Here is a 19,702-nt window from a genome sequence, read left to right as displayed (position 1 = left end):
TTTGGGAATGTTGCTATCAACATGGGCGGTATTGTTAGTAAAGAAGAATGAGCTGCGCCAGTTCCCAATGGAATCCTTGGGAGAAGTCATCACACCATGGCGACCGCGGAATGAATACCACCCCTTATCATAAGGTGTAAGGCTGTTAAAAGCGCGAAAGGCGTTAACTAATGGTTGCTTATTGAGTGCTTTGCAGTACATCTCAAAAAGCACAATTTTATTAACTGCGTTGGGATACAGTTGCGCAACTGCAACCTTGTAGTATTCACATATACTGCGGTAAAAGGGAGTAAGCGGCAGGCGTAAATTGCCATGTGATATGGCGGCCTCGTAGATGGTAATCATGCCCATTGGGAGGGGCATTAGCTCTATCCTCCGCTGATGGTGCGGTGGGCGAGAATTGCGCAAGAAGCAGATAATATTGTTGTAGGGTTTGGATTTTCGCCTTCATCATATATGAAACGAAGGCTCTAGGTGTATTGGCAGATGATGAAGATGCCATTTGTAATAATATAAGTAGATCTGATGTTAAATTGAAGAATATTAAAAGTTGAATCGCTAAATTGCAAGGGATGCGTGTGAGATTCGGTAAGGAAGTTTGGTTGATTAAGAAATTGAAGAAGAAAGCATAAAGTTGTTTATGCGAGTCGACTGGCTTTTTATAATTAAAATCTAGGCTAGGAAGTCGTAAAAGGAATGATAAATTTTTAACGGCTAAAATTACCGCAACGTTGCAACGGTAATTAAATAACCGTTACAACGTTTCTGATTTGACGGCTTTGCAGAGTTGCTGTTATTATTATGCGTTGCCATTGCGAAATTCAACGGTAATAATTTAGCGATGGGTTATTGTTTAAAAACTGTTGCAAATATTTTTTAAAGTTGCATACTTTATTTTTTTAGAGTTTATCATGATACATTTGCTTCGTGAAATGTATCATAATAAACTGGGGGGACTTGATCATATACATAGCATTGTATATGTATATTTTATTTACTAAAGGCTAAAAGTAGAAGTTACGCGAATTATATTCGAAAGGCTTGGAATATTCGCTGAAAATAAAGATAGCGGATAAGTTTCTGTGCTAATAAAAGACTGCGGGTCATTTAGCTAAGTTTTCACGGATAGTTAAGCAATCTGCAGACCGCGAATATTTTGAATACTATAAATAGGGAGCTTGGCCTCTCATTTATAGGTTGTTGATTCTCTGTCATTTTCCCAGACCTTTGTAATTTTCTCTTGTGATCTTGCCCAAGGAACTTTTACATCGTGTCAAGGTGAATCATGCTAATTAACAATCAAGACCGAGTTGGGGTGGTTGATCACTTGATTGTTAAAGTGAAAGACGATCATCAGGGCCCAAAATAATCATCAAACATCCCATCCTCCATCTTAATCTTATTGCACTCAATCCTTAATTAAGTAATTCATTAATTATGGATTAATCAGTACCAATTGTCGAGTGCTGACCAATATTCTTAGAAATATAGCTAATGAGCTTGAATGATGAAGTCTAAAAAAATCGTATACCTCCAGGAACAAGAGTAGAGAATATTAAAATAAATAATCCTAATCTGGTTATGATAGAACGTACAGGAGATGTGTGAATACTCCATAAAACTTGATCTCCCTTGGTCCCTTTTTTTTCTTGTGTTTCTCGATGGAAAACACAAAAGATGGGGTCTCACGGCTCTTTATAGCCGAACAAAAAGGAAAAAATAAAAATATAAACCTAATCTAATACTCTTTGTAAAATTAATATAAAGAGAGTATATATATATTACTCTCTCCGTCCCATATTAATAGTCCAATATTCCATTTTAAGATGTCCCAAATTAATAGTCCACTTCCATAAATAGAAAAGAATAAGAAGGTTAAGTTCTATTATGCCCTTAATGTATGTGGATAGGATTAAATGGAAAAAAAAAAAGGTAAGGGTAAAACTGGAAAGTAAACAGAAAGTACAGTACTAAAATGACATTTCCTTAAATTGTGTGTTTTTTGTCTGTGGACTATTAATATGAGACGGAGGGAGCATTAAAAAATGCCGGTTCTCCTTTTTGCTTCCCATCGGCTGAGATCATATGATCAAAACTAAAAAAATGGTTCGCGCGATGCGGCGGGGCTTTTTGAATTGAATATTCATATTTAACGTAGCGTTATGTATTTACAGAATTAAAAACGTGTTACCACGAGTGTATTCTGTGACGACACGGAAATTTCTGACCAAATTTAAACTTAATCTTTATATGACTTCGACACGATAAGCAAAGTATGTAATGTTGAAACCTCAAAAACTTTGAAACTCTATTCATGTAATCAAATTATCCTTTTGACCATTCCTGACGATTCACGGACAATTTATTTGTAAATAGGTATGTAATTAACTATATATATATATATATATATATATATATATATATATATATATATATATATATATATATATAAGTATATATGATAACTAACAATAATAAAATATAACTTAAGCATTTGAATTAAAAAGGTAAAATAATAATATAGAAACCTTAAATTGTTATTAAAAGTGAAGCTATATGTATCAATATACATGATTTCTATTATATTGTAGAATATATAAATATTATAAATAATAAATATTCAATAAGAATTATTATACGATATATTATATGAATAATAAATATTACATAAGTAATAATACGTATATATACTACAAGTATATATAGAGTTGTTAGAATAATATTGTCGATACTTTCAATATTAATATCAATACTAGTATTATTAATATTATTTTAAATATAAAATCTATAGATATGAATTTGTTATATATATAAGTTGTTATACTATTATAATTACTAATATCATTATTATTATTAATACTTATAATATTAGTATTGTTATAATTATTATTATTATTATTATTATTATTATTATTATTATTATTACTATAACTATTATTATCATTATCATTAATAATAATAATAATATCATTATTACTATCATATTATTATAAATTTTATTACTGTTATTTATAATATTAAGTGTATTATTATTAATAGGGTATATTTATTAAGTATTAAGATTAATAATAAGTTATAAATAGAGATGTATAAATATAGATTTATTTATATAAATAATATAAATACAGATAATTCATATACATATAAATACAGATATATTTACGCAGTATTTATCTGTTTCTAAATTTCCTTGTTCTTCTGTTTTCCTGTGATAACATGTCGACCACAACAACACTACAAAACAACATTTGAATCAATCATATGTACGTGAATCCAGCAATTGTTCACAGAAAGTCTTCGCTTATTTCATTCAGATTTTTTTTAAACAGAAAAATAATATCAAAGCTCGTTACCACTGTTATCCATCTTTTTGGTCATATTTCGATTTCGAACAAATTTTCAAAATCCATAAATGCAGAACGTTTCTAATTCATGTCGTGAATCTTTCCTCAAAATCTCAGGTTTCAATTCTCTATATTGAGTACGAATTTGGCAGTCAAAGTTTAAAGATTTAAAAGTCAACCATAGTTCTTGAATCAAATTCAAGATACCTGTTACAATTAAAGTTAAATTGTTGATCTCTGAAGTTTCTATGAACGATTTAACACCTATTTCATTTTGTATTTATAATCTAAAAATGACTATATTTTAAAAACAAGAATTGAGTTTAATACCTTCATCAGCGATTATTTTTTTTGTTTCTGCAGCTGCTGTTTGTTTTTTATTTTATTTATTTTCTGTTAATTCAATTCAACAACAATTGAATATTTCCATTTCCTTATCACAGCTTAATTCAAAAACTAAATTCGTGGTTATGGTTGGATTGACCTGTGTCGATTGGGTTGTAGAAGAAGGAGGGAGACAGAAATATACGGTTTATATATATCAGAAGGTAGATTATAACATATAAACATACACGGTGTAATGGTTAAGAGAGGATTCGAGTTTTCGAGAGGTCGCGGGTTCGAGTCCGGCTTGGGACAAATCTTTTTAAATAAGCTTCTAAGGTAGTTTTTCTTTTTGTTATAATTATTTTTATTACTATTATTATTATTATTATTATTATTATTATTATTATTATTATTATTATTATTATTATTATTATTGTTGTTGTTATTATCTTTGTTACTATAAACTAATATTGTTATTGTTATTATTATTATTACAAGTATTAAAATTTTTATTATTAGTAATGCTAAAATAAGTGTTAGTTATTATTATGAATAAAATTACAATTATAAATAATATTAATATTATTATCATTTTGTTACCAAGTAACTTCATTAAATATTATTAGTGTTATTATTATTAGTATTAGTAATATTGATAAAAGTATTATTATGATTAGGATATTATCATTATTATCATTAAGTATCAGAATTATTATTATTATTATTAAGTATTACGAATATTAGTTATTGCTGTTATTATTACTAATGTAAGTATTAGTTACCATTTGTTATTATTATTATAACCCTAGTTACAATTATAATTATTAATATTATTATTGTTATTACTAATATTATTATTATCAAAATATGTATTATTATTAAGTAATATGATTGTCATTATTAATGAGATTTCCATTACTATTATTACAAGTATCAGTATTAACAAAATCATTATTAGTATTATTATTAGTAAAATTATTATTATTATTAGTAAATCGTTATTATTATCAAAACTATCTTTTAAACATATAAATATTTTGTACCTAAAATATATTTGTTACATATACTATAATTATATTAAAATTTCACATAACTATATATATCAAATCTATTAATATTATTTATATAAATACATACACAAATTAAATATATATAATATATAAATTAAGATGTAATAAATAAATTTGTTCAGTTACGATTATATGTTTTAATATATATATACAAATGATATAGGTTCGTGAATCCGAGGCCAACCCTGCATTGTTCAGTATCGACGAATGAATATTTTTACTACAAAATATTGTATCGTGAGTTTCATTACTCCCTTTTTAAATGCTTTTGCAATATATATTTTTGGGACTGGGAATACATGCGTTTTTATAAATGTTTGACGAAATAGACACAAGTAATCGAAACTACATTCTATGGTTGAATGATCGAAGCCGAATATGCCTCTTTTGCTTGGTAGCCTAACAATTAGTAAACCGATCTACTAATTGACGCGAATCCTAAAGATATATCTATTGGGCCTAACAAACCCCATCCGTTGTAGCGGATGCTTTAGTACTTCGATGTTGTTTTATCATGTCCGATGGATGTCCCGGAATGATAGGGGATATTCTTATATGCATCTTGTTAATGTCAGTTACCAGGTGTTCAATCCATATGAATGATTTTTATGCAGATGCATGATATTTATGAGAAATGAAATGAAAATCTTGTGGTCTATTAAATTAATGGAAATGATTGTTTATGATAAACTAATGGACTCACCAACCTTTTGGTTGACACTTGAAAGCGTGTTTATTATCAGGTTCGAAAGAAATATTCCGTTGTGCATTTTCTCATTTTAGAGATATTACTTGGAGTCATTCATGACATATATCAAAAGATGTTGCATTCGAGTCGTTGAGTTCATCAAGATTATTATTAAGTTAATTATAGCTGGTTATATTATGAAATGGTAGGCATTCCGTCAACTTTCGATGTAATGAAAGTTTGTCTTTTAAAAATGAAGGCAATGTTTGTAGAATGTATCATATAGAGGTCAAGTACCTCGCGATGTAACCAAATGTAATGAATTCATCCAGATGGATTAGTTGCGGTTTTGAAAGGTGCGGTTTTGTCCGATCTTCTCGTTTTCACTCAAAATAAACAACGAATAACGTTGTTGCAAAACTATAACGCATTTAAAAGGTCCTTTTGTCCGATCTTCTCGTTTTCACTCAAAATAAACAACGAAAAACGTTGTTGCAAAACTATAACGCGTTTAAAATGTCCCTTTTTGTCTGATCTTCTCAATTTCACTCAAAATAAACTACGAAAAACGTTGTTGCAAAACTATAAAGCGTTTAAAAGGTCCCTTTTGTCCGATCTTCTCGTTTTCACTCAAAATAAACAACGAAAAACATTGTTGCAAAACTATAACGCGTTTAAAAGGTCCCTTTTTGTACGCTTTTCTCAATTTCACTCAAAATAAACAATGAAAAACGTTGTTGCAAAACAATAACGCATTTGAAAGGTGCGGTTTTGTCCGATCTTCTTGTTTTCACTCATAATAAACAACGAAAAACGTTGTTTCAAAACTATAACGCGTTTAAAAAGTCCCTTTTTGTCCGATCTTTTCGTTTTCACTCAAAATAAACAATGAAAAACATTGTTGCAAAACTATAACGCGTTTAAAAGGTCCCTTTTTTGTACGATCTTCTCAATTTCACACAAAATAAACAACGAAATACGTTGTTGCAAAACTATATCGCGTTTAAAAGGTGTGGTTTTGTACGATTTCTCGTTTTCACTCAAAATAAACAACGAAAAACGTTGTTGCAAAACTATAACGCGTATAAAAGGTCCCTTTTTGTCCGATCTTCTCAATTTCACTCAAAATAAACAACGAAAAACGTTGTTGCAAAACTATAAAGCGTTTAAAAGGTCCCTTTTGTACGATCTTCTCAATTTCACTCAAAATAAACAACGAAAAACGTTGTTGCAAAACTATAACGCGTTTAAAAGGTCCCTTTTTGTCCGATCTTCTAGTTTTCACTCAAAATAAACAATGAAAAACATTGTTGCAAAACTATTACGCATTTTAAAGGTCCCTTTTTGTACGATTTTCTCTATTTCACTCAAACTAAACAGCGAAAAACGTTGTTGCAAAACAATAACGCGTTTGAAAGGTGCGGTTTTGTCCGATCTTCTCGTTTTCACTCATAATAAACAACGAAAAACGTTGTTGCAAAACAATAACGCTTTTGAAAGGTGCGGTTTTGTCCGATCTTCTCGTTTTCACTCATAATAAATAATGAAAAACGTTGTTGCAAAACTGTAACGCATTTGAAAGGTGCGGTTTTGTTCGATCTTCTCGTTTTCACTCAAATAAACAACGAATAACGTTGTAGCAAAACTATAACGCGTTTAAAATGTCCTTTTGTCTGATCTTCTCGTTTTCACTCAAAATAAACAACGAAAAACATTGTTGCAAAACTATATCGCGTTTAAAACGTATTTACTTGACCACGTTTAACTTTGGGATGTTTTAAAAGTGAAATTGGAGTACATCAGGTAAACTGTCGAGTTTGAAGGGGGTTTATCGCGTCCTGGTGTGTCGCGATCCGTGACAGATAGGGCCAAAATGCGACAACTTCTGATACATGATTTCTGTCCATTTATCGCATTTGGTTTATGTGTATCGTGTCCTGGTGTCGCGAAACGCGACGTAGTGTCGCGAAACGCGACAATTGTCGCTGTAATGACAATTTTAGCCATTTTAAATGGCATCTTTTGGGGGTGTTATAGTCTTTTCACTAGTGGACGGTTTGGAGAGCCTAAAAGCTGATGGAAGCTTATCCTAACCTCATTAAACATTTCTCCATCCATCCACATTCATTTTAGAGAGAGAGATAGAGTGTTAGTGAGAGAAAGCTCACTTTGGGGAAGAAGAAGAAGGAATCTTGACCGAGTCCAAGTTTTAAAGTTGCTCCCTACATCTCTAGCTACGTTGTGATAGTGTTGGTAAGTCTTAACTCCGAGTTTTGAGTTTTAATTGATTTATGGCTAGGGTTTGTTCCATTTGAGACTTGTAAGACCCATTTGGGGTTTAAATGGGTAAGTTTGGGTTATATTGATGAAAGAAAACCCTAATGGTTATAATCTAGGATTTGGTCATGAATTTGGTGTTTGTAAGTGTTAATTTTGTTGATTAAAACACTATTACACTTGTAAATGATGAAAGATTTGTTAATGGGTTAAGTTTGACCGAAATTTGTAAGTCTAAGTGTTAAAATGGGTCAAATGGGCAATTGTTGACCTAGTTGGGTAAGATGGGTATGAAATACCCATAATTTGTGTTATTTAGTGTTAGTAGACTTTAATCACTAGCTTTTAGTGATTTATGATGAGTCTTGGCCATTAATGGGCGGTTTTGGTGTAAGTGAGTCATTTAATGCAATTGGGTCATTAAATGCTCAAGAGTTAAGTATTGGTGGTTAGCTCCACAAGTTTGTATGTTGATTTGGGTACTTAATGTATTAGGTACTTCGCTTGAGTGGATTTTAATCATCACCTTGGTGTTAAGGTGAGTGGGATATTTTGCATGTATGTATATAGTATATTTATTTGTATGCTATGGTATGACCCACAGAGCCGGGAGTGCCATAGTGTGTGCGAATGTGCTATGATGTGAACCACGGAGCCGGTAGCATCATGGTGCACGTGTTGTGATGTGAACCATGGAGCCGGCAGCATCAAAGTATGAACCACAGAGCCGGTAGCACTATAAAATTAGGTGTGAACCACGGAGCCGGTAGCACCGAAGTGTGAACCACGGAGCCGGTAGTACTATAAAAGAGTATGACTCGAATGCGTAGTGACGTGAACCACGGAGCCGGTAGCGTCATAGCATTACGTATGGTGTGAACCACGGAGCCGGTAGCACCATGACGTGTGTATGGTTAACCATATAGTTCGTGTATATGTTGTAGTGTAGCATATTATATATTTAGAGTATATGCTATTATTTATGCTAGCTGCGGTATTGGAGGTTATTAGCTTTTAATTGGAGTTCGTATGCTAATATTATATTGCTAGCATGTTTATGGTATGTGAGTAGGTGATTGCAAGTAGGTATATTATATATGTATATGTGTAATTATTGCATTCACTAAGCATTAGCTTATCCCTCTCGTTGTTCACTTTTTAGATGCAGGTGCAGAGAAAGGGAGGGGTTGTTGGGCACTAGTTTCTCCTTGTTGGATGCTTGTTGAAGCTTTTGGAAGTCGACCTAGCGTTTTGGGTAGTTTAGCCCCAAACCATGCTCGGGTGTTGTTCGGATTAAAACTATCATGTTAATGGGTCGAACTAACATCACATTTGATTAAGGGCCTTCGTGCCTTCTTTGTAAACATTAAACTTGTTGTATTGGTTTAAGCGAGTTGTATGGAACGGTTTACGTTATGTAACCATTTAATTGGGCGTTAATGGTTTATAAATATAAAAAAAAATTTGTCGTGTTGAATACGGGTTGGGTTGTTTCAGAATAGATTTTCCAATGTTGTTCCCTGGACCGATGGTTATCGCAATGAGTGTTTATATTTCTCTGGTTCCACCTACAGCAATTAGGGGTGTTCATAATATCCGAATCCGAATCCGCAATCTGAATAATCCAAAAATTCAATCCGAAAATATCCGAAAAATCGGATATCCGAATTTTCGGATATCCGGATTTTCGAATTCGGATATCGGATGGCAACTTTCAAAATTTTTGGATATTCGGATATCCGAGATCCGAATCAAATAAATTTATATTTAAATTTTATAAGTTATTATTGGGTGAGATATATTCAGACAATTTGGGTGAGATATCTTCAAACCTTCAGCGCTTCATGTTCACGCCTTTTTTCAGAACAAAAACCCTATATCTATAATTAATATGCATCGCCTCTATCTTCATCCTCTTAATTTCATCTTTCTTCATGATTTCTTCATCCTCTTTATCCAAGTGTTTAAGAGAGAGAGACATAGTCACCTGTATCTAAAATTGATATGCGTTTATCTCTAGTTTGAAGATCAGTAATAAAGGACACATCATCTATTGAAATCACATCAGGAGCATTCAACTTGATATATCTATCAGGGTAGTTATTCTTCAATATTTATGCTTTCTGTTTTAATTATCAATAAATATTAATTAATTGATATTAATTATAAAACTATATTAAATAGTTATAGTTATATATGTAGTATAAAGTGTTGCTTTATTGAAAATATGATACTGCAGGTTCTTATTATCTTGTATATGATATGATCACACTAATATCGATAGATGTATGGTTTGTTCCACTTTTGATCTCACTTTTAAAAAATTTCAGATATTTGGATAATCCAATATCCGAATCCGAAATTTCGGATATCCGAAATTTCGGATTCGGATATCGGATGGTCAAATTCACTATCCGAAATTTCGGATACCCGATTTTCGGATATCCGAAATTTCTGATATCCGTTTTTGAACACCCCTAGTACCAACACCTAAATCAACCATGTTTTTGCTTCTTCCGTGGTTACTCCATCTTCCCCACTTTCATTAGCGGGAGAGATCCGGCGTATCATCTCAACGTTTTTTGACTCGACTTCAGCTTGCTGCCTTCTGGGCTATTGCTTTTCACCGAACATGGTTCTTAACTTTTCTAACACTTGTGTTTCCACATCTTCCACAATCATCCTTTCTATCATGTCATTATCTACCTAACTTGAACCGATTCGACTAGTTCCTCCAGTTAACTGTACTGAGAAATTGAATTTCATCCTTCTGGCCCTTGCCGAAGATTCATCCATACGCCTGTTTTCATCATTTTCAAGGATATTCATATCCTATTCAGTGTCTTCTGCATTTATGACGTTGGTTTTTTCTTGTTAATTTGTCTTGTCTGTTATCTGTGGAGTATCTTCGCTTGCCATGGTTTGATCTGGGCCAGATGCCTCAATGTTTTGCGTCGAACCGCTATTTGAGATTGTTGAGTTGATCTTATATTTGGATGGCGCAATTTGATCAAACGTAAAACTTATAGAGTTTTGTTTGAGTGCTAAAATTGGGAGAAAAGTGATTGATAGATTATTTTAACTCCGAAAATCGTGCAAACCCGATCGGAATCTGAGAATTCACGAGGGTGTAAAAAAATCAATAGGATTAATCTACTCGAATGAATCGAATAGATCTATATCTTGAAGTAATTGAACTCCAGTGATGACCGTAATTCAGTATGATTGTCTGTTAGTGGTTGAGCAGATTAACGACGTATTGATTATGTGTTAGATTGTGTGTGTAATGAAAGATCTAAAGATGTATTTATAGGCGCCAATGGTTTGTTAGAGGGAATGATGACGTGACACTCGTCCCTTTCATGATCGTAACAAACTATCATAACAAATTTTCCTGAAGATTCTATAGTGACCCGAACTTTTCCATGATTATATATTAAATGAAAACTATATTTGCATGATTAAATGTTTCCAACATGTTAAGCAATCAAACTTGTTAAGAATTGATTATTTAAAATGAGTTTCATGTAGACAATTGATCACCCAAGTTGACCGGCGATTCACGAAATTTAAAACTTGTAAAAACTATATGTTGATATATATATATATATGGACATATATGTAACGATTATCATTGTAACGACATTTTAAAGTATATATATCATATCAAGATAAATTCATTGTTGGTGATTTGTGTCACCAATATGATTTAATTGTAATGGGATTAATTTGTTAACCAAAATAACCTTGTTAAATATCGAACAAGTTTGGGGAAAGTGTGGAGTGCACAATTGTTTGAACTTATCTTGATTATGACGGGGGTTCGAGGGCAGCGCCCTTGATAGCGGGGTCCAAGGGGTGGCAACCCCTGGTGGGGTCCAAGGGACAGAGCCCCTGGCTGGGGTCGAGCTGCCAGGTCATTTTTCATTCATTTTTCATTCATTTTTCATCAACAATTCTACTCGTAGTCATTCAGTATTCGTACCCGTATTATACACAGCTGCTAGACTTACTTACTATGAGTATATACCAATAGGAACTAGCATGAGATTCCACTCTTGATTTTGTCATGCATGACTAATCAAATTTAACTTCTACCATGAATTAGTCAACTTACTAGAGCTCCTTTTAACCCCACTCACCACTCATCATTCACCACTCACCAATCAATCCATTTCACTTTCAATTCTCTTTCTAATTCTCTCTAAACACACACACACACTAAGGGATGAAATTTCCAGTAAACTAATCATCATCTTTATCAAAAATTACTTCAATAATCAAGCTATAATCATCATAGGAAGAACACTTCAAGAACACTTCGAAAATGCTTTCAAGTTTACTAGTTTACTTTTAATCTTGCAAATCCATTCCAAGTAATCATCTAAGATCAAGAAACCTTTGTTAATTACAGTAGGTTATCTTTCTTATTCAAGGTAATACTCATATCCAAACTTTGATTCGATTTCTATAACTATAAACTATCTTGATTCGAGTAATAATCTTACTTGAAATTGTTTTCGTGTCATGATTCTGCTTCAAGAACTTCCAAGCCATCAAAGATCCATTCAAGCTCAAGATTATTTTTGTCATTTCCAGTAGGTTTACCTACTATACTTGAGGTAGTAATGATGTTCGTAACATCATTCGATTCATATATAAATAACTATCTTATTCGAAGATTTGAAAACGTAATCACTAGAACATAGTTTAGTTAATTCTAAACTTGTTCGCAAACAAAGTTAATCCTTCTAACTTGACTTTTAAAATCAACTAATCACATGTTCTATATCTTTATGATATGCTAACTTAATGATTTAAAACCGGAAAACACGAAAAACACCGTAAAACCGGACATACGCCGTCGTAGTAACACCGCGGGCTGTTTTGGGTTTGATAATTAAAAAGCATGATAAACTTTGATTTAAAAGTTGTTCTTCTGGGAAAATGATTTTTCTTATGAACATGAAACTATATCCAAAAATCATGGTTATACTCAAAGTGGAAGTATGTTTTTCAAAATGGTAATCAAGACGTCGTTCTTTCGACTGAAATGACTACCTCTTACAAAAATGACTTGTAACTTATATTTCCGACTAAAAACCTATACTTTTTCTGTTTAGATTCATAAAATAGAGTTCAATATGAAACCATAGCAATTTGATTCACTCAAAACGGATTTAAAACGAAGAAGTTATGGGTAAAACAAGATTGGATATTTTTTTGATTGTTGTAGCTACGGGAAATATTGTAAAAATTCTATACAAATCATATTCTAGCTAACTTATATTGTATTATACATATATTCTAATATATTATGTAATCTTGGGATACCATAGACACGTATGCAAATGTTTTGACATATCATATCGACCCATGTGTATATATTATTTGGAACAACCATAGACACTCTATATGCAGTAATGTTGGAGTTAGCTATACAGGGTTGAGGTTGATTCCAAAAATATATATGCTTTGAGTTGTGATCTAGCCTGAGACGTGTATACACTGGGTCGTTGATTGATCCAAGATAATTTATATCGATTTATTTCTGTACATCTAACTATGGACAACTAGTTGTAGGTTATTAACGAGGACAGCTGACTTAATAAACTTAAAACATCAAAATATATTAAAAGTGTTATAAATATATTTTGAACATACTTTGATATATATATGTACATATTTGTTATAGGTTCGTGAATCGATCAGTGGCCAAGTCTTACTTCCCGACGAAGTAAAAATCTGTGAAAGTGAGTTATAGTCCCACTTTTAAAATCTAATATTTTGGGATGAGAATACATGCAACTTTATAAATGTTTTACGAAATAGACACAAGTAAATGAAACTACATTATATGGGTGAATGATCGAAGCCGAATATGCCCCTTTTAGCTTGGTAGCCTAAGAATTTGGGAACAGACCCCCAAATTGACGCGAATCCTAAAGATAGATCTATCGGGACCAACAAGCCCCATTCTGGAATTTGGAATGCTTTAGTACTTCGAAATTAACGTGTCCGATGGGTGTCCCAGAATGATGGGGATATTCTATATGCATCTTGTTAATGTCGGTTACCAGGTGTTCACCATATGAATGATTTTTATCTCTATGTATGGGATATATTGAAATATGAAATCTTGTGGTCTATTATTATGATTTGATAATATATAGGTTAAACCTATAACTCACCAACATTTTTGTTGACGTTTTAAGCATGTTTATTCTCAGGTGATTATTAAGAGCTTTCGCTGTTGCTTACTAAAACAGCTTCCGCTGTTGCTTACTAAAATAAGGACAAGATTTGGAGTCCATGCTTGTATGATATTGTGTAAAAACTTCATTCAAAAAACTTATTTTTGATGTAATATATTCTTATTGTAAACCATTATGTAATGGTCGTGTGTAAACAGTATATTTTAGATTATCATTATTTGATAATCTACGTAATGCTTTTTAAACCTTTATCGATAAAATAAAGGTTATGCTTGTTTTAAAAAATGAATGCAGTCTTTGAAAAACGTCTCATATAGAGGTCAAAACCTCGCGACGAAATCAATTAATATGGAACGTTTATAATCAATATGAACGGGATATTTCAGTTGGTATCAGAGCGTTGGTCTTAGAGAACCAGAAAATTACATTAGTGTGTCTTACCGAGTTTGTTAGGATGCATTAGTGAGTCTGGACTTCGACCGTGTTTTCTTTAAAAACGATTGCTTAACACTTTTTTTTGGAAACTATATATTATTAACATGTAAATATTATGTGATATATTAATCTCTTAACGTGTTTGATATTGTGTGATAGATGTCTACCACTAGTAAAAATCCCATCGACTCACCTAATAATAATGAAGAGTCGAATATACTTTGGGAAGATTCACAAATTCCCGAAGAGGAACCGGAAGAGGAGAAACCGGAAGAGGAGGAACCAGAAGAAGAGGAACCGGAAAAAGAGGAACCAGAAGAGGAGGAATCGGAAGAGGAGGAACCGGAAGAAGAAGAGGTTCCGGAGGAAGAAATATTGATACCTACAGTAAATCGTTTAAATAAAAGAAAATCCTCAACCAACGGACCAAAGTTAAAAATGGTCAATGGTGTTTCCGCCGAGGAAGCAAAATATTGGGAAGATTACCAATTTTCTGATGAATCGGATCCCGATGAGGATTCTGATGATGTTATAGAAATTACCTCGACCCAATTTAATATAGCAAAAGAAAATAATAAGGGAAAAGGTATAAAAATAGAGAAACCTGATTCTAACCCCAATGAGCTTTATATGTATCGACAACATCCATATTTCCTAAAGTGTAACAATAACCCGGGAACCTCTAAACCACCAGGTTTTTCTAAACCATTGTGGAAAACGACGGCTCGTATTAGAGGAACACCATATATCCCTAGAAAATTAGGAAAGCGAACCAAGTCCGAAGAAGAAGAAATCAGTGATTCAGATTAGAGGGTTGTAATCATGTTGTGTATTATATGTATTGTAGTGTGCTTGTACTTTTATGTTCTATGTAAAAATTACTTGTATTGTTTGTTAATTATCTTTTACGAATCCAATCCTTGTCTATTTTACAGTATAAAAACAAAATGGACGTTAAGGGTAGACAACCGAATATTTTAGAAGACCTACCAGAGGATATGATTGGGGAAATCTTGTCTAGAGTCGGTCAGAATTCATCAGCACATTTAGTTACGGTGAAATTAACTTGTCAAACATTTGAAAGACTTTCCAGAAATGCCTTAGTTTATAAAAGGCTTTCCTTTGATAGGTGGGGTATATCACATTGGGGAGACCGTAAGTTACGCCGTGTTTTCTTTAAAGCGTTAAATGCGGGGAACCCAAATGCAATTTTACGCTACGGGTTAAGAACCTATTTTGACTCAACATATCCCAACATAGGATTTCGTGAGTTAGAAAGAGCTTCTAACATGCAACATAAAGAATCATGTTATACTTACGGGTTAGTGATGTTTGCTTCTTACCAAAGTGAGAAAAAGAATATCGGGTTACAACTTTTGAATAAAATCTTCCCACAAGTGACGGATTCAGTAGTTGGGGTGAGAAACAAGGTTTTTAGATTATTACGGGGCTGTTGGACATTACGAAACCCTCGTCCTTTTGACGACATTACAACATGCTGCCTAGCCAATGGTCATAACGGTTACTTTCTACAAGACCAAGGATGGGAAGTCATCTTAGTAAAACCTGAATGCATGACTTGTTTCTGGACTTATGAATTACATGTCTTTATTTCCTTTGATGAACAACTTGCGTATTAACTAGTTTTATCTTCAAAACTATTCTGTATCAAAGTGTACTATATTTCATGTTATATGTAATATAGCGAAGTTGTAAGTTTGAAGTATATTTGTATGTGATATATTATTAAAATTAGTTTTTCATATGGAATTGTAGTAGTTGAATTGTATATTAGCTACTAAGTATGAACTTAACGGGTAGGTAGTACCCGAATTTAAACTTATAAAACGCTAATATGAAGAAAAAGCTTTTATAAATAAGTTCATATAATGCTACGAGATACTATTGACTACTCTTAAATTCTATATGATTAACTCAATTCTTTTGGCTATTTTTTTTGAAGGAAATGGCACCGGCGACTCGTCAGAATTTGAACATGAGCGAGGAAGATTTCCGTGTTTTCCTTGCAGCAAACATAGCCGCAGTACAGGCTGCGATGCAAAATAACAATAACTCTGGATCTAGCAGTGGAACTAATTCCACACGAAATCGTGTAGGATGCACCTACAAAGAATTCACTGCCTGCAAACCTTTGGAATTTGATGGAACCGAAGGACCAATTAGATTGAAACGGTAGACCGAGAAAGTCGAATCGGTGTTTGCCATAAGTAAGTGTACTGAAGAGGACAAAGTTAAGTACGCTACGCATACCTTTACAGGTACTGCGTTAACGTGGTGGAACACCTATCTTGAACAGGTAGGACAAAATGCTGCTTACGCACTACCGTGGTCGGCATTCAAGCAATTGATGAACGAGCAGTACCGTCCTAGAATCGAAGTCAATAAGCTCAAGGCAGAACTTAGAGAGTTACGAACATAAGGGTTCGACGTTACCACGTATGAACGACGATTCACAGAGTTGTGCCTATTGTATCCGGGAGGGTTCGAAGATGAAGAAGAGAAGATCGACGCATTTGTAAAAGGGTTACCAGTAAGGATTCAAGAAGTTGTGAGTTCACACGAGCCCGCTTCCGTACAAAAGGCAAGTAGAATGGCTCATAAACTCATAAATCAAATTGAGGGAAGAATTAAAGAGCAGGCGGCCGAAGAAGCCAACACGAAACAACTCAAGAGAAAGTGGGAAGAAACCAGTGACAAGGGTCACCAATACAACAACAACAACAACAATTACAACCACAACCGCAACAATAATCGCAACAATAATCGCAATCCTAACAATAACTACAACAAACATCCCAACAACAACAACAACTACAACAACCATTCCAACAACAATAACAATCCCAACAACAACCTCAATAACAACAACGGCAACAAAAACTAAAAATGCCAAAGGTGTGAAGAGTACCACCAGAATGGGTTCTGCACGATATTTTGCACCAAGTGTAAAAGAACTGGCCATGGTGCGAAAAAGTGTGAGGTCTACGGACCAAAGTTGAACAGAACTAAAGGAACAAATAGTGGCGAAACGAGTAATGCCGCCTTTTTGTTTGTTATGGATATGGGAAACCGGGCCACATTAGAAGTAATTGCCCGAATCAGGGAAATACTAATGGGCAGGGCCGCGGAAGAGTTTTCAATATTAATACGGCAGAAGAGCAGGAATACCCGGAGCTTGTTACGGGTACGTTTCTTATTGATAATAAATCTGCTTATGTTTTATTTGATTCGGGTACGGATAGAAGCTATATGAGTAGAGATTTTTGTGCTAAGTTAAGTTGCCCATTGACGCCTTTGGATAGTAAATTTTTACTCGAATTAGCAAACGGTAAATTAATTTCAGCAGATAATATATGTCGGGATAGAAAAATTAAACTGGGTGATGAAACGTTTAAGATTGAGTTAATACCAGTCGAGTTAGGGAGTTTTGATGTAATAATTGGCATGTACTGGTTGAAGAAGGTGAGAGCAGAGGTCGTTTGTTACAAAAATGCGATTCACATTATGCGTGAAAAGGGAAAACCTTTAATGGTGTACGGAGAAAAGAACAATGCGAAATTAAATCTTATTAGTAGTTTGAAGGCGCAAAAACTAATAAGAAAAGGTTGTTGCGTCATTTTAGCACACATCAAGGAAGTTAAACCTGAAGAAAAGAACATCAGTGATGTTCCTGTCGCAAAAGAATTTCCCGATGTATTTTCGAAAGAATTACCGGGATTACCCCCACATCAATCCGTTGAATTTCAAATAGACCTTGTACCAGGAGCTGCACCAATAGCTCGTGCTCCATACAGACTTGCACCCAGCGAAATGAAGGAACTTCAGAGCCAATTACAAGAACTTTTAGAGCGTGGTTTCATTCGACCAAGCACATCACCGTGGGAAACTCCTGTTTTGTTTGTCAAGAAGAAGGATGGTACATTTAGGTTGTGTATCGACTACCGAGAGTTGAACAAAACATCAAGAACCGCTACCCACTACCGAGAATCGACTACTTATTTGATCAACTACAAGGCTCGTCGGATTATTCGAAGATTGATTTACGTTCTGGGTATCATCAAATGCGGGTGAAGGAGGATGATATTCCAAAGACTGCTTTTAGGATGCGTTATGGTCATTACGAGTTTATGGTTATGCCATTTGGGTTGACTAACGCACCAGCTGTGTTCATGGACCTCATGAACCGAGTGTGTGGACCATACCTTGACAAGTTTGTCATTGTTTTCATCGATGACATACTTATTTACTCAAAGAATGACCAAGAGCACGAAGAACATTTGAGAAAAGTGCTAGAGTTGTTGAGGAAAGAAAAACTGTACGCTAAGTTTTCAAAGTGTGCATTTTGGTTGGAAGAAGTTCAAAACCTCATGACGAAATCAATTAATATGGAACGTTTATAATCAATACGAACGGGACATTTCAGATTCGGTTGATGTGGCACTTATACTCCATTCGTGTGTTAATGCCCAGATATTTTTGGTATCCGTGTGTAGGATACGGAGTATCCTACACACTCGGCCAAGTGGAAGGGCTTACGGATAAACATAACCTTTAGAATCGTCAAGTTTTTCTTCACGACATTCTCCAACCGGTTGGTCTCTTCATACAAGTTGTTTGTTTAGAATTACATCTGGCGTTCTCCATCCGGCTTGCTTCTAAATGACTAACTGCTTTATCCGTTCCTTTGCTTAATTGACGTAAATGTGTCTTTTCTCCCGCCATAAGTTTATCCGGTTGTCGTCCAGGTGGCGTGTACGCCACCCTCACGTCTGGAAGCCGGTTTTGCTTCCGGCCAGTGACAGTACGGATTTTTGGATTCCTATGACGTTTTTGTTGACGAAAGTGGTTAAGTTTTGTGCGAATAAGACTTGTTTGATACGGATCAGATATGCGTATCATCATATGCGTATCATCAGTTATTTTATTATATACATCGGTTTTTAGTTGAGTTTTAGGGTTTTAGTTTTCATTTATTGTGTATTAGAGGAATGGATAAAAAATTTAGGGGATGTCGAGTAAGTTTACTTTGTCTTTCCTGATAAAAGTTTTGCATAATGCATTTCACTTACATTTTTATAATTTCTTAAACGCATATCAACTCAATTAATAGTGAAATATCATATGCATAGCAGTGACCTGAATGAAGATTTCAAATATAGCAAAGTTTATCTTCATCTAAAATATGCTATGACATATATCAATTTTGTGTGTGCGCATCTACACATTTGTAGTTAGATCATTAATGTCTTACTAGATATTATATTCATTGTGTACATTTTATTTCTATAAATTTCTTTGATTTGTGTTTCCTTGCAATAAGAAGCA

Source organism: Rutidosis leptorrhynchoides, chromosome 10, assembly GCF_046630445.1.
Source record: "Rutidosis leptorrhynchoides isolate AG116_Rl617_1_P2 chromosome 10, CSIRO_AGI_Rlap_v1, whole genome shotgun sequence".
Classification (NCBI taxonomy): domain Eukaryota; kingdom Viridiplantae; phylum Streptophyta; class Magnoliopsida; order Asterales; family Asteraceae; genus Rutidosis; species Rutidosis leptorrhynchoides.
Note: the sequence above shows the minus strand (reverse complement) of the source record.